At 44.1% G+C, this 22151-nt stretch overlaps 1 protein-coding gene and 1 long non-coding RNA gene across 5 annotated transcripts in view; one reads left to right on the top strand and one right to left on the bottom strand.

The window, feature by feature from the left end:
• LOC147354439 (uncharacterized) overlaps positions 1 to 14582 on the bottom strand; it is a 31953-nt gene extending 17371 nt beyond the window's left edge. Inside the window, 2 exon segments of the mRNA XM_086354078.1 lie at positions 12300 to 12358; positions 14516 to 14582. The gene's annotated coding sequence lies outside the window, so the exon portion shown is untranslated.
• Positions 14583 to 14718: 136 nt separating this feature from the next.
• Positions 14719 to 21739, top strand: LOC147354438 (uncharacterized). 4 transcript variants are annotated; one of them, XR_015146405.1, is made up of 4 exons: positions 14719 to 15606; positions 16602 to 16762; positions 17355 to 17448; positions 20697 to 21739. It is a non-coding gene; the product is annotated as an uncharacterized LOC147354438 (long non-coding RNA). The 4 variants fall into 4 exon arrangements; XR_015146404.1 differs by having other exon boundaries at positions 16602 to 17256; XR_015146407.1 differs by lacking the exon at positions 14719 to 15606 and adding an exon at positions 15667 to 16209 and having other exon boundaries at positions 16602 to 17256.
• Positions 21740 to 22151: the final 412 nt, after the last annotated feature.

Here is a 22151-nt window from a genome sequence, read left to right as displayed (position 1 = left end):
CTCCTATTTTCCCGGCGGGACTCAAACAAACTTACAAACTTTCATGGTGTCCAACAGAGTGTCCACAGAGCCCACAATGAGCCTCTGACCCTCTTGTACAAACACAAAGCATTCCAAGCCCTGATAACTCATGCATGAGGCAAAATACAAAAGAGGACACCCAAGGATCCACAGACACAAGACACCATATTTTCATTTACAGTGAGTGATCCAGGTCAAACATCAAAATCTCCAAAGACTATGAAAACGACGGATCATTCCAATGATGCACATGGCCCACTGAGACCTCAGCATCTTCCAAGGAAACACTCCAGATTCTCTTGGCATCTTCCCAAATGCACATGAAGCTTTCTTCACCGGCAACCCCAAGTACACAATGATACCAAAGTTGATGCAAAAAATGACCTGAGATGTTCCCTGTTACTCTATGGTGCCTGCCTGCTAAAAGAGCCAACAAAAGCCAGGGAGTGAGTGGATGCTGGGGGCACCTGCTAGAACCAGCCCCTCAAGCCCAAGGCTCCCATCCTCCTGCACACACAGGTATCTGCGGGCTCAGCCCAGGCCACAGTTCTAACAGTGGAAAAGACTTCTCTTGGCTGAATTCCACGTCCTTCGTTGCTGCTCACGTGTGGTCACAAGTTGTCAAATCAAACCTGCGCAGGCAAGTGTCAGCCTCAGCACTGCTGTCCCAGGAACACGAGCTAAGGCATTGGAACCTCAAACCATTCCATGCGGGCTTTCCAACAAACCCACTTCCAGGTTCTGCAACCTGAACTGAGACACTATTTTCCAACAGATCCACACCTGCCTTGTCCCTGCAACTACACTTGGGATGGGTGCATGCTCCATTCACTGGGCTCACCTTGATGCCCCCAAATACTGCTCCAAGCCTCCTGCAGACCCCACCAGGCTCCCTCCACTTTCCCCATTTGTCTATCTCTCCTCCCTGCATGACTGAACTAAGCAAGACTAAAGCACACAGGGATTTCTTGGCAAAGGGGATCACAAGATGTGTGGGCCATGTGCATCATTGGAATGATCCGTCGTTTTCATAGTCTTTGGAGATTTTGATGTTTGACCTGGATCACTCACTGTAAATGAAAATATGGTGTCTTGTGTCTGTGGATCCTTGGGTGTCCTCTTTTGTATTTTGCCTCATGCATGAGTTATCAGGGCTTGGAATGCTTTGTGTTTGTACAAGAGGGTCAGAGGCTCATTGTGGGCTCTGTGGACACTCTGTTGGACACCATGAGACTGGCCCTCTTGGGAAAGTCTGCCACCACCTGGAGACATTATAGCTGAAATGTCCAGAACATGGGAAACATCTTCATCACCTGCCCTGTTCTCTTGGTCTTCCCTGAGGATTATTCAGCTCGACCCATAGTCCAGTCATCTAAAGACATTTCCAGTATCAGGTACTGCAGCCACACTGGGAAGAAGAAGAACACTATCAGCCCTAAAAAGAGGGGAACCAGGAAGGACTCAAAATAACCCATGAAGAAGGGCCTTAATTTCTGCTGATGGCAACTGATACAGAGGCAATAAACCTGGGTAACATGAGAGAGACTGTTAGGAGGGGATGGGGAGACCTCTCTGAGCCTAAACTTGAAGGGTGACAAAGGGCCTGAGCCAGGGTGACCTGAAGGTGAGAAAAGGAACTATGATGCCAGACAGAAATGGTTTTGGTATTTAGAAACAGAGAAAAGGTAAATGAGACCAGGACAGGCTGAACCATGAGCAAAGGGTCAGCTCCCGGGATGAGGCTGGAGACACTGACAGGGCCCTGAGCTTGACAGAGGGTTGTGGAGCCACAGCAAGGAGTAAGCTTTTGTCCCAAGAACAAATGAAAGCCAGTGGAGGTCTGAATGTCAGGACGTTAAAAAAAAAAAAAAAACTCCCTTCAGATTTAGCCTTATTCATAGAAGTCATCTAATTCTGAGCCTGTGATCCTGCCTCCATCTTACAGTTTTCCTTTTCGTTTTTCACTGAGGGAGGATTGGGATCTATTTAAAATTCGAATTACCACCAGAAACTCCCTCCAAACCAGAACTGCCACACACAGACACACAGCCAATTTGGCTAATCATTTCAGGGGTCAGTGTTGCTCACGCTCAGAGTTTCCGGTCTAGTCTCTCATCTGCATGTTACAAGTGGGCTCCCTCAGGCCCAGAGAGAAGCCGTTTATGAGAAGGTCTGAGCTGAGTGAAGACAACTGGGTATAACTGAATAATGAAATGGGAGGCTGAAGGGCAAGGGGGCCAAGTTTGTCCTTACTGCCCATCCCATTTAAGACCATGAACATCTGTCATGTATCTGAGCAAAAGAAACTTTTCTTTCAAGATTGGGTCAAATGATACCAAGCAGGTAATTCTTTATTATAAGACTGCAGTAAAATATTTTTAAAATAAAGAATTGCAAATATATATCCACTGGTACAAAAAACAGTGTAACGGGTCAGCTTAGAAATAGGATCTGAGCAATCTTTTTCATTATGAATAGAGAGGCTCTGTTGGAAGGTTCCAAGTCAATCCAGTCCATCCTTCCTCATTTGCACAGAAAAGTCAAAAAGGGACCTGAGGGAAACATCTTCATATCACCACACAGCTCACTTTTTTTTTTTCACTGATCATAGAAAATGGAGAAAACAGACCACTAAACTAACCAGTTAAACTAGGTGTTTTGTTTTGTTTTTCTTTTTTTGAAAGGAAAGAATGAAGCATGTTGGGAGCCGCGTTAAGCATTACTGACAAAATGGAGGCATGGCCACAACCCCTTCTCTTTGCCCCGCAGGCACAGAACCCAGATGAAGAGGTTAGGCTTTGTGATTCTGACTTGCTTTTTCCTTTCCTTGGCTGAGTTGACAGAAAAGAATATTAAGGTGCTTACTGTTCTTGAGAGGAGCATTCTAATGCTAAGTCGCTTCAGTTGTGTCCGACTCTGTGTCACCCCATAGATGGCAGCCCACCAGGCTCTGCAGTCCCTGGGATTCTAGAGGCAAGAATACTGGAGTGGGTTGCCATTTCCTTCTCTAATGCATGAAAGAGAAAAGTGAAAGTGAAGTCGCTCAGTCGTGTCCGACTCTTAGCGACCCCATGGACTGCAGCCTACCAGGCTCCTCTGTCCATGGATTTTCCAGGCAAGAGTACTGCATGAGAAGGCACAAAGCCTTCTGCAGCTGTGCTCAGCGAATAATTCATAAAGTTAATCATTGACATTTGTTCAAGGAGTTTTACCAAAGAGTGATTGCTATCTGAAGCCTATTTGTAAGGAAAGTGTTTTTGGCAAAGGAGTTTGCTGAATTTAGCGCTTAGGAATATTTAAAATAGTTAGAAGCTAAAGACTTAAGGCATGTTGTAATCTTAGCATATTCTATTATAGCTTATAGAGTTTAGGGACTTTAGAGATATTAACAGCTAGAAGCCCTTTCTAAGAAATAGTGAGCCAGGATACTAGGGGCAAACAGGACTTAGAAAGATAAGAAATAAACTGAGGGATGTGGTATGCAGCCCAGACATTAGCATGAGTTACAACGTATTCACAAGGACACAAGAGAAGAAGTAAATAAGAGAATCTCTGAGGCAAGAACTCCTTTTGAGGGGCAACAATGATTTATGGAGACAACAAATCTGGGTCAGGGGGAACTGAAAATGTCAAACCCCTGACCTAATGTTTTTGTAAAAGTATAAAAAAGAATCATAAGCTTGAAATAAATAGGCAGTCCAAGAAAACTGAGAGGCTGTCTCGTTTCGTGCTGACACCGCTCACCCCTTCAGGTTGAATCCCTGGCTGCTGAAGCTGGATGCCGGTAGAAGCATTTTATTTTGTTGGTTTTATCATGTTAAATGTTCTTTTTTCCCCCCATTTCTCAAAGAAATGCCTTTAATTTCATAAGATCTAATGTCATACCTCCGTTATTCTCTGGTAAAGAGCTAAGACCAGAAATATCCATTTGTGTGTGCACACATAACAACATACACACAATTCATGTCTTTGGTAAAACCACAGTTGAAAATATGTCTGTTTTATTACACGATGTTGAGAGGGTAACAGGCAGGAAGGCCAGGGGGTCTCCAAATGGAGGAAATAGGCTGCAAGTGTCAGACATTTTTATCTCTCTTAAGTGGCAGGAGGAAACAAACTAGCGATATTTTTTTCCTTCTCTATACAAACTTAAAAGGAGGTTTCTCTTAAAATACTGTGTTGTCATAATGATACCTGGGGTCACACTCTCAAGACAACCAGGACTGAAGGTGCCCAGGGGTCCCCACACAAGCTCCCATCCTAATTACACCTGAGGAACCCCAAGTATTAATAACTGTGGGGGGCCAATCTGTCGATTTCCTTTTAGATACTGGGACAACTTACCCCGTGCTTACTGAATCCCCTGGCCCACTTCCTTCCCAATCCACTTCTGTAATGGGACTGTCTGGACGAGCCAAAGGGTATTATTTCAGTTATTCTTTATGCTGTAACTGAGATTCTGTGCTATTTTCATTCGAGTTTCTGATTGTGCCAGAGTCTCCATCACCCCTTTGGGGAGGAATATACTGATCAGTTTGCATTCCGATCTCAAAGAAAGGCAATGCCAAAGAACGCTCAAACTACCGCACAATTTCACTCATCTCACACGCTAGTAAAGTAATGCTCAAAATTCTCCAAGCCAGGGTTCAGCAATATGTGAACTGTGAACTTTTTGATGTTCAAGCTGGTTTTAGAAAAGGCAGAGGAACAGAGATCAAATTGCCAACATCCGCTGGATCATCAAAAAAGCAAGAGAGTTCCAGAAAAACATCTATTTCTGCTTAACTGACTATGCGAAAGCCTTTGACTGTGTGGGTCACAATCAACTGTGGAAAATTCTGAAAGAGATGGGCATACCAGATCACCTGACCTGACTCTTAAGAAATCTATATGCAGGTCAGGAAGCAACAGTTAGAACTGGACATGGAACAACAGACTGGTTCCAAATAGGAAAAGGAGTATGTCATGCAGAGTACATCATGAGAAACGCTGGGCTGGAAGAAGCAAAAGCTGGAATCAAGATTGCTGGGAGAAGTATCAATAACTTCAGATATGCAGATGACATCACCCTTATGGCAGAAAGTGAAGAAGAACTAAAAAGCCTCTTGATGAAAGTGTAAGTGGAGAGTGAAAAAGTTGGCTTAAAGCTCAACATTCAGAAAATGAAAATCATGGCATCCGGTTCCATCACTTCATGGGAAATAGATGGGGAAACAGTGGAAACAGTGTCGGACTTTATTTTTTGGGCTCCAAAATCACTGCAGATGGTGACTGCAGCCATGAAATTAAAAGACGCTTACTCCTTGGAAGGAAAGTTATGACCAACCTAGACAGCATATTCAAAAGCAGAGATATTACTTTGCCAACAAAGGTCCGTCTAGTCAAGGCTATGGTTTTTCCTGTGGTCATGTATGGGTGTGAGAGTTGGACTATGAAGAAGGGTGAGTGCCGAAGAATTGATGCTTTTGAACTGTGGTGTTAGAGAAGACTCTTGAGAGTCCCTTGGATTGCAAGGAGATCCAACCAGTCCATTCTGAAGGAGATCAGCCCCGGGATTTCTTTGGAAGGAATGATGCTAAAGCTGAAACTCCAGTACTTTGGCCACCTGATGCGAAGAGTTGACTCATTGGAAAAGACTCTGATGCTGGGAGGGATTGGGGGCAGAAGGAGAAGGGGACAACAGGATGAGATGACTGGATGTCATCACTGACTCGATGGACATGAGTCTGAGTGAACTCTGGGAGTTGGTGATGGACAGGGAGGCCTGGCGTACTGCGATTCATGGGGTCGCAAAGAGTAAGACACGACTGAGCAGCTGAACTGAACTGACACAGAACAAGGTCCATGCCTCTGTTTTCCTGATTATGGAGCCCTCCCTTTCTCTCCCTTTAGTTGAACAAAATATAAATCCTAGAGTATGGGCTGATGGAAAATCTGTGGGTCGAGCACAAAATGCTATTCCTGTAGTTGTCAAGCTCAAAGACCAGCACTTACTTCCACATAAGCAGCAGTATCCACTGAAACCTGAGGTTAAGGAAGGGTTAAAACCCATCATCGAAAATTTAAAGGTGCGGGGACTATTAGTTCCCTGTAACACTCCATGCAACACTCCTATTTTGGGTATAAAGAAATCAAATGGTAAATGGAGACTAGTTTAAGATTTACGAATAATAAATGAGGCTGTAATTCCTTTACACCCTGTGGTGCCTAATCCTTATACTCTATTGTCTGAAATTCCTGAATGAGCCAAATATTTCTCAGTAGTTGATTTAAAAGATGCTTTCTATGCTGTGCCTTTGGCGGAAGAAAGTCAATTTCTATTTGCCTTTGAAGACCCTACGCAGCCAGCTTCTCAGTTAATCTGGACAGTTTTGCCCCAGGGATTTCGTGACAGTCCTCACTTATTTGGACAAAGTTTGTCACGGGATCTACAAAACTTTAATAGCTCTGAAGTGGTGGTGTTACAATATGTTGATGATATTTTGCTCTGTGCTGAGACAGAATAAGCTTGTTCAAGAGCCTCAGAAGATTTCTTAAACTTTCTGGCAGGCTGCAGTTATAAGGCATCAAGAGAAAAGGCTCAGCTTTGTCAACCATCGGTTAGATATCTGGGCCTAATCATATCAGAAGGGATTAGGGCCATAGGCCCTGAAAATTAAACCCATACTAAATCATCCCCTACCTATGACTTTAAGACAATTGCGAAGATTTCTGGGAATCACAGACTACTGTCGTATTTGGATTCCGGGTTATGGGGAACTTGCCTGACCTTTATATAAACTTAGAGCTGAAACTCAGCAGGCCCCAACAGACAAACTGGTTTGGTCTCCAGATACTCAAAAGGCTTTTAAGGTTCTTCAGACTGCCCTCCTGCAAGCTCCCACTTTGAGCTTGCCCACAGGGTCAGGATTTAATTTCTCACTGAAAGAAAAGGTATGGCCTTGGGAATTTTGACACAAGCCCAAGGCCCACACCAGCAACCTATTGCTTATCTACGCAGAAAATCAGATGTAATTTCATTTGGGTCGCCCCACTGCCTAAGAGTAATTGGGGCAGCGGCTTTATTAGCACCTGAAGCTTTAAAAATAATTAATGGACAAAATCTTACTGTACTGACTTCTCATGATGTGAATGGAATCTTAAATTCTAAGGTTAATATTTGGATGGCAGACAGTAGACTTTTAAATATCAGTCATTGTTGTTAGAAGGACCAGTAACTAAGCTGAAAGTTTGTGGAAATTTAAATCCTGCCACGTTCCTTCCTGAGAAGGAAAATGAAACACCTGATCACGACTGTTCCCAATTTCTAACTTTAAACTATGCAGCTTGGGAGGATCTAATGGATACCCCATTAGACAATCCTGACATGGAAATATTTACAGATGGCAGCTCTTTTGTTTGGGATGGAAAGCATAAAGCAGGTTACACCTTGGTGACTGCTGAATAGGTTTCAGAAACAAAATCTCACCCCCAGGGAACCAGTGCTCAGTTAGCAGAGCTTGTGGCTCTGACCCGAGCTGTAGAGTTAAGCAAAGGGCAGCTAGTAAATATCTACATGGATTTTAAGTATGCTTATTTGACTTTATATGCTCATGCTGCAATATGGAACGAAAGTTTAAAACAGCAAGAGGAGAACCTATTAACTGCTATATATTGTCCTAAAGAAGAAGCTGTTATGCATTGCAAAGGGCACAGCAGGGATGGGAGTAAAGCAGCTGAAGGTAATCAGCAGGCTGACTGCCAAGCCAGAAAAGCAGCACTTTAGGAAACCCCTTCACTGCAGAGGCCTTTGATCTGGACAGGTCCTGTGGAACAGGAAAAACCACAATATACTGAGGAAGAATTAGAAAGATATGAGAAAAGAGGAAGTAAGATTACAGATAACGGATGGTTACAGTCTGAGGATGGACGATTAATAATTCCTGAAAATGCTCAATGGAAAATTCTTAAAGGGTTTACACCAGAGTTTTCATTTGGGTGCACAGAGTACTTACCAAATGGCTTCGTGTTTGTTTGAAAGTAAAAACGTAATGAAAACTTTAAAGAACGTATCAAAATGTGTGAGGTTTGTCAGAAAAATAACCCGAAGACTGAGAACCTAGCAATATCTGGATTACAACAAAGTGGAAAGTATCCTGGAGAGGCCTGGGAAATTGATTTTACTCATATGCCAAAAGCTATTTGATATTCTTGCTTACAAGTTTGGGTAGATACTTTTACTGGATGGACTGAGGCTTTTCCCTGTCGTAGTAAGCAGGCTAAGGAAGTTCTAAAGATTTTAATCCATGAAATTATCCCCAGGTTTGGGCTGCCAAGGAGCCTTCAGAGTGACAATGGCTCCGCATTTAAAGCTGCTGTAACTCAGGGGGTATCTAAAGCTCTAGGAATAAAATATCACTTACAGTGATAAATGAAGATTGGGAAACCCCAATCTTCAGGAAAGTTTGAAAAAGCTAATGACATTATCAAAAGACATCTCTGCAAATTAACTCAAGAGATGGAGGACAATTGGATTAAAGTCCTACCCATAGCTTTAGGGAGGGCTCGAACTGCCGCCAAAAAGGAGGGACTGTCCCCCTTTGAATCTATTTATGGAAGGCTTTTCTTGTGCACAGACATCGTTATAGACCCTGAAGCCTTGGAATTAACTAGTTATGTAACTCAGCTCTCAGCTTTTCAACAGGCATTAACAGAACTCTGGGAGACAACTCCTGACCCAGGCTCTGAGTCAAGCAAGCCTCTATTTGAGCCAGGAACCAAGGTCCTCATAAAAACATTGGGATCTGGGGTCCCATTCCTCGAGCCCCTCTGGGAAGGCCCTTACCAGGTTATTCTTTCTTCTCCCACAGCTGTCAAAGTGCCAGGAATTGATTCGTGGTTACATCACACTTGAGTTAAGAGATGGCACCCTGACCAGAACTAAGTGACTTCATTTTATGTCTTTACTTTCTATGCTCTGACTTTGTACTTTTCAGATAGGCCTGTAATCTATGTAAGCCTACTTCTGCTGACTCCAAAAATCCTGAGTGTGCCGTTTGATCCTCAAGACAATGCCTACCTGTCCTGGGCTCACCCCTAGGCTGCATTCCACATTGGTCTAACTGCTGGGTCTGCGGAGCGCTCCCCTCTTCATCAGTGAAAGGCTTCCTGTGGTGGACATCTCACTTCAAGAAAAAGACTTTCTCCAAGTCTGTGAATACTTTTGACAACAATCATATGTCATGCCTCTTCTTCATCTGATGACATCTACCAACCCTAAAATGGACTGGTGCAACACTTTGTACTTTAACTATGGACATAACATGACGTTTAATTTTGATTATACATTGTCTCGGTTTAATGACTATTGTGCTACACATAACACAAATGGGTCTGGATCTAATGGTTTTTTACCTGATGTTTATCAAATATGGGATGAGGTTATATGGCTAACTCCTGAAAAAGGACATCAAGTATCTACTGCCCCTATATGCTGGGAACAAACAGAGCCATCCCCAAAAGTTAGCCAACAACTTAATTACAATGATTGGAAACAATTGGGATTTTTGCCTCAGGGAATATGCAACATAATCATTCCCCTGTTTTCCAACCCCAATTCAGGTCCTCCCTTTGTCTGGCCAGGCACTAATTGGGACTGGATATCTCAGTCAGGTGGCTTGCTCCAAAAGGGACCTATTGGATATGTGGCTCTTACCTATGGGCATGGCTTCCCCCTGGTTGGATAGGGAGATGCACCCTGGGTCTAGCCTTTACTCACAGCTTTATATTTTCAGAGCTTCCAGAAAAGCCTGCTAATTTACACCACCTTAAAACTCGGTGGGCAAGGTCTGTATTTCACTGGTATGATTATTTGGCTGAAGTCTTTGTTCCCTCTTTGGGAACTACAGATGTTATGCTACGAGTGGATGCTTTGACTAACTTTACTCAACAGGCATTACAAGATTCTCAAAAAGCTATTTCAGCTCTTAATGCTGAATAAGCACTAATTAGAAAGGTGGTTTTACAAAACAGATTGGCTTTAGATATTCTGACAGCTGCACAAGGAGGAACTTGTGCCATTATTCATACCCAATGCTGTACATATATACCTGATAGGAGCACTAATGTTACTCATTTTACTGAACACATGAACAAGATGATTGGGGCTATGGATATTCCTGAAGCCTCAATTGCCTCATTTTGGGAGATGGTAACTAGTGCCCCATGGTGGAAAACTATCTGACTTACAATAATTCTGATTGTTTTGTTTTTGCTGTTTGCTCCCTGCATCTGTAACTGTGTAACTGGATTTGTTTCTAGTTGCATGAAAGCTTTTAAGTGACAAATGGTTGTGTTAGGGGAAGCACACTGATTGAAACCGCCCACCCTGGCCAGGCACCATAGTAACCATTTGCATGAGTTGTTTTATGACAGGAGATCCTGATAAGGAATATGGAACTAATGAGCCACCACCAACCTGAAGAGTTCGGGAAAGGTTGAAAGGAGACACGGAGTGTCTGTCCACTTCCCAGAATCCCTCTTGCTAGCATCCATCTTGGCTGAGCGATGCATGTGCCACCAGGAAAGACTCTGAATTAGAATGATTGGCTAAAGACCACCCGGAAACTAATCTCATCACCATAAAACCCGAGACTCGGAGCCACGTGGCAGAGCAGTTCTCCTGGGTTCCCTTTCCCTACTGCTCTACACGCGGGTGCCCTTTCCCAATAAAATCTCTTGCTTTGTCAGCACACGTGTCTCCTCGGACAATTCATTTCCGAGTGTTAGACAAGAGCCCAGTTTCAGGCCCTGGCAGGGGTCCCCCTTCCTGCAATAGTTGCTCAAACTCCTGCTACTGCTGCAGCTTCTTCCAACTATTATTTGGGGCCCCTGGATCAGACATCTTCAGTACGAGGGTTAGGAGAATATGTTGCCCCACCAATTTAGGGACAATGCCCCTTGTCAGCTCGAAAGCAGTTATGGAACGAGAACGATGCCCCTTTTCCCTAGGCAACATAATTCTTCTAAAAGAAAAGGGGGCAATGAGACGGTAACAGGCAGGAAGGCCAGGGGTCTCCAAATGGAGGAAATAGGCTGCAAGTGTCAAACATTTTTATCTCTCTTAAGTGGAAGGAGGAAACAAACTAGCGGTATTTTTTTCCTTCTCTATACAAATTTAAAAGGAGGTTTCTCTTAAAATACTGTGTTGCCATAATGACACCTGGTTTCACCTGAAGTTAACTATTCTCAAACTTTGAGTAAACCAATGCATGTTTTTTATGGAAATGTTTGTCTTAAGCTATGTTAATAGACTATGCATTTACCCCAGACTCTGTCTTCAAGTTGGTTCTGCCTAATGGCTCAGAACCTACTTCACAAACCAGTATGTTGTACTCAGATACTGTTCCCCTAATCTATGTAAACAAAACTATTTGTATGGTAATCTGGCCTTCTACAAGATTCAAGTTAATCATTTTATGGCCTGGGATGAATCATCTGGTGCCAAGATTATCCCAAAATGCATCTTATGGACCAGGGGCCTGGTGCCATTCTGAGTTTTAAAACATTCCTTTCCTTCATTTACAGACTACTACTGACTATAATGGCACCCACTCCAGTACTCTTGCCTAGAAAATCCCATGGATGGTGGAGCCTGGTAGGCTGCTGTCCATGGGGTCGCTAAGAATCTAAGAGTCGGACACGACTGAGCGACTTCACTTTCCCTTTTCACGTTCATGCATTGGAAAACGAAACGGCAACGCACTCCAGTGTTCTTGCCTGGAGAATCCCAGGGTCAGAGGAGCCTGTTGGGCTGCCGTCTATGGGGTCCCACAGAGTTGGACACGACTGACACGACATAGCAGCAGCAGCAGTCCCCCCATTCTGAACCCTCTCCCACCTCCCTCCTTACCAGATCTCTCTGGGTTGTTCCAGAGCACTGGCTTTGGGTGCCCTGCTTCGCGCATTGAACTTGCACTGATCATTCTATCTTACATATGGTAATTTACATGTTTCAATGCTATTCTCTCAAATCATCCCACCCTCACCTTCTCCCACTGAGTCCAAAAGTCTGTTCTTTACATCTGTGTCTCCCTTTGTTGCCCTGCATGTAGGGTCACTGGTACCATCTTTCTAAATTCCATATATATGCATTAATATACAGTATTTCTCTTTCTCTTTCTGACTTATTTCACTCTGTATAATAGGCTCTAGGTTCATCTACCTCATTAGAACTGATAAACGAGGTGACATTTTTGCTAAGTATGCCACAAAATAGTCTAAGATGATTTACTACTTACCAAAGAAAATTTCAAATTTATGAGATGAAGGGAAGAAAGCACTCAGGCAAGGAATGAATCTGAAAAAAAGTTGGAAAAAAAAAACTGTGAAATATTTTTAATCTAAAATTCTGGTGTCAAAGTTTTAAAAAATGTGGAGAATAATCATATTTAGAAAAGGATGATACAAGTCGAATACTGGAAACTAACAAAGGTTATTTCTAAAGTTAAAAATGATTACAGAAACTGAATGAATTAAGACCTATTCCAAGCTACAAAAAGCACCATACATAAAGAAAGGAGAAAATGTGAATCCGTTTAAAAAAAAAAGTGTCCCCTTAAAAACGCTACCCAATAATGATACAGTGGATAAGAATCTGCCTGACAATGCAGGGGACATGGGTTCTATCCCTGGTTCAGGAAGATCCCACAAGTACAAGCAACTAAGCCTGTGCACAACTACTGAGCCTGTGCTTTAGAACCTGGGAGCCTCAACTCCTGAGCCCAGGGCACAGAACCGAAGACACACAGCCAAAAAATTAATTAAAAACAAAAAAAAAGTTACCACAGGGTGACACTCTAGAGTCAGTCATTTCTTGCCCCAGGTCTCTTCTTCCCTGATCTCTATCTTACGATAGGACAAGGGAAGGGGGTCACTCACAACTCAGTGAATCAAGCCACTGCCCCAGGCTCAACAGGGTTTGCAAATGAAAGTTATCTTCTGCCACAAGTAATAAAAAAAAAAAAGGCACAAGCCTTATAGACAGGAGTTTTGAAATTCTCAGCCTCCTCTGTATAACTAAAAAAATCATCTGTATCCAAACAACTGGCCACACCTGGATCGAGCTTACCCCTCTGTTCACCTATCTACCTGTTTCATCTAGGTCTCTTTTTCTCCCCCTCTGCTCTCCTGCTGTTCCTGTCCTATTTCCTCCCTCACACGTATCCTGTCCCAGGCTGCTGCAATTCGTTCCCCCTCGAAATGCTCTCTCTCTCCAACCTTCCTGAGTCTTTCAAAAATCCATACCTATGTCTGCCTCTTTCTTCCCCCATTTCGGCTCCCTCTCTGCGCTCCAGATTACTCCCCTTCTCTCGCTGTGACTCTCCCTTCCTCCCCACTCTCTGGCAGGCCATGTGGCTATGCTTCCTTCCAGCCCCTTTCTTCCTCTGCTTCTTACCTCTTTCTCTGCCAGCACCATAAAACCGGCCACCTCGGATTGAGACGTGAACCCTTGTGGCGGGACTCCATCCGGGTGAAAACACAACCCCGGACTGTAACCCAAGAGGCCTGGACTCAAACCCGGCCAAAACCCAATTAGGGACTCTCCACCTCTGATGTCCTCATCGCCCTTCGCCTCCCCGCTCTCATCACTGATACAGGGCAGTTCTCCCTACGCTGTTTTCCAATCCCTGGAGATCTGGCTTTCTAATTTATTAATACTTCTCTATTTTACTCACTTGGCTATTTTCAAGGCTTAACCTCTTTGACATGACTATCCCTTTGCAAGTCCCTCAGCCATTCTCAGTGTTCCCACTGGTTCTCCCTGATGCTTTTCTCCTCAGTTGCAGTTATTTCTCTCAGTCCTTCTGACTCTGCTTCTGATCCTCCTGCCTCCTGAATTTACTGAGTGGGCGACAGAACGAGACGTCCCCGGACCGGAAGATCACCTTTTCCGACCGAGATGAATTGGGCATGGAACAGCACTGGCTGTCACATGGCTGGCCCAGGTCACCTACCCTACGGGGGGTGAGGGGACGGGCTGACAGGAAAGGGGGCTGCTGCGGGGCAGAAGGACCGGCCTCAGGAGACGCGAGGACAGACGGGCTGGGAGGGACGGGGCTCAGGAGCGAGACGGACTCTCCGGAATCCCGGGACCGGGGAGAGGGCGCGCGGCCTATCTGGGCTCTGCCTCTAGCGGTCGAGAAGACGACGCGGCGGGCGCGACTCCAACTCGCGAGAGAGGGCTTTACTTGGCGAGGCCAGAGGTAAAAAAGGGTTTTAAGCCGGAAAATGTCGCCAGAGGCGGTGCCTACGCGGACCGAGAGCCGAAACCGCCTCAGCAACACTTAAAACCCAAACGAAAAGATAACTGGGCCGCCAACGGCAGCGGCAGCGTTTTTTCGGTGCTGAGCACCGGGTGCCACGGTTTTCAGGTCGCTGGCAGTCGCACACCATGAGGACGAGTGAGCGGGGTCGGAGGTGTGGATTTGAGGGGTGGCGTGCTCTTCAAACTTACTCTAGAAGGAAGCTTAGGCGCAGCTCAGGGACCTCGGGTCCGCGCTCTCCAACTTCCGGCTCTGTGTGAAAGGGGTTTTGGTATTAGAGCTGAGCTGAGGCTTCCGATCGGGGGCGGGGACGAGCACCGGCTGCGCGCAGAGTTCGTGGGAGGAGCGGGCCGCGAAGGGGGCGGGGCCTGTTACCTTGACAGCACTAAGTTACCTTCTGTAACACAGCTCAGGTAAAACTTAAAGCTTCAGCTGAGGCTGAAACTCCAATACTTTGGCCACCACGTGCAAAGAGTTTGAGAGGGTAACAGGCAGGAAGGCCAGGGGTCTCCAAAGGGAGGAAATAGCCTGCAAGTGTCAGACATTTTTCTCTCTCTTAAGCAGCAGGAGGAAACAAACTAGTGATATTTTTTCCTTCTCTATACAAATTTAAAAGGAGGTTTCTCTTAAAATACTGTGTGGCCATAATGACACCTGGTTTCACCTGAAGTGAACTATTCTCAAACCTAGTGATAACCAATGCCTTTTTCTTATGGAAATGTTTGTCTTAAGCTATGCTAATGTGCTATGCATTTACCCCCAAACTCTGTCTTCTAGTCGGTTCTGCCTCTTGGCTCAGAACCTACTTGACAAACCAGTATGTTTTACTCAGGTATTGTTCCCCTAATCTATGTAAATAAAACTATTTGTATGGTGGTCTGCCCTTCTTCAAGATTCAAGTTAATTATTTTATGGCCCAGGATAAACCATTTGCTGCCAAGATTATCCCAAAATACATCTTACGTGGGAGGGGCCTGGTGCCATTCTGAATTTTAAGACATTCCTTTCTTTCATTAACAGACTGCTAGTGATATATAACATCCAGCTGAAGACTAGCAGGGGGTTACTCTTTCTGCCCACTTCTGATGCCTATATCAGAAGCTTTCTCTATCTCCTTTATACTTTAATAAAACTTTATTACACAAAAGCTCTGAGCGATCAAGCCTCATCTCTGGCCCCGGATTGAATTCTTCTCCTCTGGGGGCCAAGAATCTCGGTGTCTTTGCGTGATTCAACAATAACCTTTCATCTTGGGGGCTCGTCCGGGATCCTTCAGGACAAGGTAAGGACGCTTGGAGCTCTAGTTCTTTGTTCTCTTAGCGAACACGTTTTCTGGTGTGCTTTACTAACGCTACGGTGTGCTTGTGTGAATGAATGACATGCCCTGCGCGAAGCAAGTGAGGAGCCCTACTCTGCGGTTCCACGGTGATCTCATACGGCTTATGGCAGAAACCTGTCGGGGGTTTATACCGACCTGCCAATGCCAAGAGGCACCCAATGTTCAGAAACTGACCAGAAATGGACAACGCGTGTGGACCGAACTCTCCCTTCTCGGTCAAACTTTTCCGTCTCTTTGACCGTTTCATAACTCCTTGGGAATTAGAAGTACTAACCTAATCTATCAGATCATAGACTTTCAAGGGACTGGTGATCTATACTGTTACTGTGTACTGTGGCTTAGGTCCCAAACTTAGATTGGTAGTCAAGAAAGCGCCTAGCCTCGCTAGGAATCAAAAGTTCGGAAGCTAGATGGAGCTCTAGCTCCAAGAACATCTCTAAGGTTAAAGGTTACTCAGATTGGGACTGCAATGGTTTTTTTTCCCTTTGGTAACGCTGGCTCTTAGTGGACCAGATGGAGGCTCTTATATTGGTGTGGTGATGCTTGGTAAGAACATCTCAACTTCATGTTCGTATCAGTCTTATTGTGGTCAGGAATATGCTCAAGGTCGTGCACAGGCACTCAGGTCTTAGCTTGGGAGACATTCCGGAAGGTTACTCTGATTCACCCCTGGTGACATCAGAGGCAAGCAAGGTTAAAGGTGAAGAGCTGGACGTCAAGTAGGGATGCTATCAGATCTACCCCTGGTACATCCCCACCCCATCTCGGTTGTAGAACCGGGAGGGACGCGGACAGCGCCTACGTCGGTAAGGGACAGACTAAATCCGACCAGGAAGGAAAAGCTTTTGGTGTAAAGTCTGTCTACACCCCCATCTAGCGCACGGAGGGACGCCTCCAGTAGAAAAAATGGCGCTGGTTGCTTTTTTTCTCTCTTACAGACGGGAGCTAACAATTCCAGCCTCACTCCTTTGAACTGTATCCTGAAAAACTGGGATAGATTTGATCCCCAGGGCTTAAAGAAGACACACCTGGTCTTCCTATGTGATACTGCATGGCCACGGTATCCATTGGAGGACGGCGAACGGTGGCCAGTTGGAAGGTCTCTTAAGTATAATACTGTTTTACAATTAGACTGGTTCTGTAAGGAACTAGGAAAAAGTGATCTTAAAAGATAGCTTTCTCACTCAGTTGGCTCCAGATATCCGCCGTAAGCTATTAAAACGGGCGTATAGACCAAATCAGTCTTTAGATACTCTGTTACAACTGGCTCAGACAGTCTATTATGGTAGGGAATATCAGGGAAAGAAAGAAAGGCAAAAAAAGACAAAGGAAAAGGCGGAAGCCTTCACCATGGCTATGAAAATCGTTCTTAAACAGCCTGAAAAAAATGCCCAGGTAAAAAGGGATGGGCTTGCTATTACTGTGGAAAGGAGGGGCACCTCAAGCGGGATTGCCCTCAGGCATGTAAGCCGCCTCAGGCATCTAAGCCACCCCGGCTCTATGTCCGGTCTACAAAGGACCACACTGGAAGAGAGACTGCCCTCAAAAGCCTAGGTCTCCGGGGCCGGACTCTCAAGACAATCAGGACTGAAGGTGCCTGGGGGTCCCCACACAAGCTCCCGTCCTAATTACACCTGAGGAACTCCGGGTATTAATAATTGTGGGGGGCCGATCCGTCGATTTCCTTTTAGATACTGCGGCAACTTACTCTGTGCTTACTGAAGCCCCTGGCCCACTTTCTTCCCGATCTGCTTACATAATGGGACTGTCTGGACGAGCCAAAAGGTATTATTTCAGTTATTCTTTATTTTGCAACTGGGATTCTATTTTCACACGAGTTTCTGATCGTGCCAGAATCTCCCTCACCCCTTTTGGGGAGGGATATACTAAACAAGGTCCATGCCTCTGTTTTCCTGATTATGGAGCCCTCCCTTTCTCTCCCTTTAGTTGAACAAAATATAAATCCTAGAGTATGGGCTGATGGAAAATCTGTGGGTCGAGCACAAAATGCTATTCCTGTAGTTGTCAAGCTCAAAGAACCGCACTTATTTCCACATAAGAAGCAGTATCCACTGAAAAACGTGAGGTTAAGGAAGGGTTAAAACCCATCATCAAAAATTTAAAGGAGCACGGACTATTAGTTCTCTGTAACAGTCCTTACAACACTCCTATTTTGGGTATAAAGAAATCAAATGGTAAATGGAGACTAGTTCAAGATTTACGAATAATAAATGAGGTTGTAGTTCCTTTACACCCCGTGGTGCCTAATCCTTATACTCTATTGTCTGAAATTCCTGAATGAGCCAAATATTTCTCAGTAGTTGATTTAAAAGATGCCTTCTATTCAGTGCCTTTGGCAGAAGAAAGTCAATTTCTATTTGCTTTTGAAGACCCTACACAGCCAGCTTCTCAGTTAACCTGGACAGTTTTGCCCCAGGGATTTCGTGACAGTCCCCACTTATTTGGACAAAGTTTGTCACGGGATCTACAAAACTTCAATAGCTCTGAAGCGGTGGTGTTACAATATGTAGATTATATTTCCCTCTGTGCTGAGACAGAGGAAGCTTGTTCGCGAGCCTCAGAAGATTTCTTAAACTTTCTGGCAGGCTGTGGTTACAAGGCATCAAGAGAAAAGGCTCAGCTTTGTCAACTATCTGTTAGATATCTGGGCCTAATCATATCAGAAGGGACTAGGGCCATAGGCCCTGAGAGAATTAAACCTATAGTAAATCATCCCCTACCCATGACTTTAAGACAATTGAGAGGATTTTGGGGAATCACAGGTTACTGTCATATTTGGATTCTGGGTTATGGAGAACTTGCCCAGCCTTTACATAAACTTATAGCTAAAACTCAGCAGGCCCAAACTGACAAACTGGTTTGGTCTCCAGAAACTCAAAAGGCTTTTAAGGTTCTTCAGACTGCTCTCTTGCAAGCTCCAGCTCTGAGCTTGCCCACAGGGTCACAATTTAATTTGTTTGTCACTGAAAGAAAAAGTATGGCCTTGGGAGTTTTGACACAACCCTGAGGGCCTCACCAGCAACCTATTGCTTATCTAAGCAGAAAATTAGATGTAAGTTCACGTGGGTGGCCCCACTGCCTAAGAGTAATTGGGGCAGCGGCTTTATTAACACCTGAAGCTTTAAAAATAATTAATGGACAAAACCTTACTGTACTGACTTCCCATGATGTGAGTGGAATCTTAAATACTAAGGTTAATATTTGGATGACAGACAGTAGGCTTCTTAAATATCAGTCACTCTTGTTAGAAGGACCCATAACTAAGCTTAAAGTTTGTGATCCTGCCACTTTCCTTCCTGAGAAGGAAAATGCAACACCTGATCACGATTGTTCCCAATTCCCAACTTTAAACTATGCAGCTCGGGAAGATCTAATGGATGCCCCATTAGACAATCCTGACATGGAAATATTTACAGATGGCAGTTCTTTTGTCCGGGATGGAAAGCGTAAAGCAGGTTACGCCTTGGTGACTGTTGAATAGGTTTCAGAAACAAAATCTCTCCCCCAGGAAACCAGTGCTCAGTTAGTGGAGCTTGTGGCCCTGACCAGAGCTCTAGAGTTAAGCAAAGGGCAGTGGGTAAATATCTACACTGATTCTAAGTATGCTTATTTGACTTTACATGCTCATGCTGCAATATGGAAAGAAAGACAGTTTAAAACAGCAACAGGAGAACCTATTAAACATTTCAGAGAGGTCGAAAGACTTTTAACTGCTATATATTGTCCTAAAGAAGTAGCTGTTAAACATTGCAAAGGGGACAGCAGGGATGGAAGTAGCCGAAGGTAATCAGCTGGCTGACTGCCAAGCCAGAAGAGCGACACTTTATGAAACCCCTTCACTGCAGACGCCTTTGATTTGGACAGGTCCTGTGGAACAGGAAAAACCACAATATACTGAGGAAAAATTAGAAAGATATGAGAAACGAGGAACAAAGATTACTGATAAAGGATGGTTACAGTCCGAAGATGGACAATTAATAATTCCTGAAAACGCTCAGTGGAAAAATTCTTAAGGGCTTACATCAAAGCTTTCATTTGGGTGCAGACAGTACTTACCAAATGGCTTCTCGTTTGTGTGAAGGTTAAAATGTAATGAAAACTTTAAAAAATATTATCAAAAGGTGTGAGGTTTGTCAGAAAAATAACCCAAAGACTAAAAAGCTAGCAAAATCTGGATTACAACGAAGTGGAGAGGACTGCGAAATTGATTTTACTCATATGCCAAAAGCTAATAGATATTCTTGCTTACAAGTTTGGGTAGATACTTTTACTGGATGGATTGAGGCTTTTCCCTGTTGTAGTGAACAGGCTAAGGAGGTTATAAAGATTTTAATCCATAAAATTATCCCCAGGTCTGGGCTGCCACGGAGCCTTCAGAGTGACAATGGCTCTGCCTTTAAAGCTGCTGTAACTCAGGGGGTATCTAAAGCTCTAGGAATAAAATATCACTTACACTGTTCCTGGAGACCCCAATCCTCAGGAAAGGTTGAAAAAGCTAATGACATTATCAAAAGACATCTGCGCAAATTAACCCAAGAGACGCAGGACAATTGGATTAAAGTCCTACCCATAGCTTTAATGAGGGCTCGAACTGTCCCTAAAAAAGAGGGACTGTCCCCCTTTAAATATATTTATGAAAGGCCTTTCTTACGCACAGACATTGTTATAGACCCTAAAGCCTTGGTATTAACTAGTTATGTAACTCAGCTCTCAGCTTTTCAACAGGCATTAACAGAACTCTGGGAGACAACTCCTGACCCCACCTCTGAGTCAAACAAGCCTCTATTTGAGCCAAAAACTGAGGTCCTCATAAAAACATTGGGATCTGGAGGCCCATCCCTCGAGCCCCTCTGGGAAGGCCCTTACCAGGTTATTCTTTCTTCTCCCACAGCTGTCAAAGTGCCAGAAATTGATTCGTGGGTACATCACACTCAAGAGGTGATACCATGACCAAAACTAAGTGACATCTGTTTATATCTTTACTTTCTGTACTCTGACTTTGTACTTTTCAGATGGGCCTGATAACCTAGGTGAGCCTACTTCTGCTGACTCCAGAAATCCTGAGTGTACCGTTTGATCCTCAAGACAATGCCTTCTTCTGGGCTCACTCCTACCCTGCATTCCACAATCGGTCTAACTGCTGGGTCTGTAGAACACTCCCCTCTTCATCAGTGGGAGGTTTCCCATGGTGGACATCTCCACTTAAAAGAAAAGACTTTCTCCAAGTCTCTAAATACCTTCAACAATAATCACATGCGATACCTCTTCTTCATCTGATGACATCTACCAACCCTAAAATGAACTAGTGCAACACATTTCACTTTAACTATACACATAATGTGAATTTAAATTTTGGTTTTAACTTGTTTTAATGACTATGTTGCCTTACATCTGTAACTGTGTAACTAGATTTGTTTCTAGCCACATAAAAGCTTTTAAGTTACAAATGGTTGCTCAAACTCCTGCTACTGCTACAGCTTCCTCCAACTACTACTTGGGGCCCCTGGATCAGATATCCTCAATATGAGGATTAGGAGAATATGTTGCCTCACCAATTTAGGGACAATGCCCCTTGTCAGCTCCGAAGCAGTTATGGAACAAAAAAGATGCCCCTTTTCCCTAGGCAACATAATTCTCCTAAAAGAAAAGGGGGGAATAAGAGGGTAACAGGCAGGAAGGCCAGGGGTCTCCAAACGGAGGAAATAGCCTGCAAGTGTCAGACATTTTTCTCTCTCTTAAGCGGCAGGAGGAAACAAACTAGTGATATTTTTTCCTTCTCTATACAAATTTAAAAGGAGGTTTCTCTTAAAATACTGTGTTGCCATAATGACACCTGGTTTCACCTGAAGTGAACTATTCTCAAACCTAGAGATAACCAATGCCTTTTTCTTACGGAAATGTTTGTCTTAAGTTATGTTAATGGACTATGCTTTTACCCCAAACTCTGTCTTCAAGTCCCTTCAGCCTCTTGGCTCAGAACCTACTTGACATACCAGTATGTTATACTCAGATATTGTTCCCCTAATCTATGTAAATAAAACTATTTGTATGGTGGTCTGCCTTTCTTCAAGATTCAAGTTAATCATTTGATGGCCCAGGATAAACAATTTGCTGCCAAGATTATCCCGAAATACATCTTATGAGTGAGGGGCCTGGTGCCATTCTGAATTTTAAGACATTCCTTTCTTTCATTAACAGACTGCTAGTGATATATAACATCCAGCTGAAGACTAAGAGGGGGGTACTCTTTCTGCCCCCTTCTGATGCCTATGTCAGAAGCTTTCTCTATCTCCTTTATACTTTAATAAAACTTTATTACACAAAAGCTCTGAGCGATCAAGCCTCGTCTCTGGCCCCAGATTGAATTCTCCTCTGGGGGCTAAGAATCCCAGTGTCTTTGCCTGATTCAACAAGAACCTTTCAAGTTGACTCACTGGAAAAGACTCTGATGATGGGAGGGATTGGGG

The sequence above is a fragment of the Bos grunniens genome, chromosome 18 (genome assembly GCF_055505025.1).
Source record: "Bos grunniens cultivar Pamir isolate PY7600 chromosome 18, Bosgru_T2T1.0, whole genome shotgun sequence".
In the NCBI taxonomy this organism is placed as follows: domain Eukaryota; kingdom Metazoa; phylum Chordata; class Mammalia; order Artiodactyla; family Bovidae; genus Bos; species Bos grunniens.
This window is presented reverse-complemented; position numbering and strand designations above follow the sequence as displayed.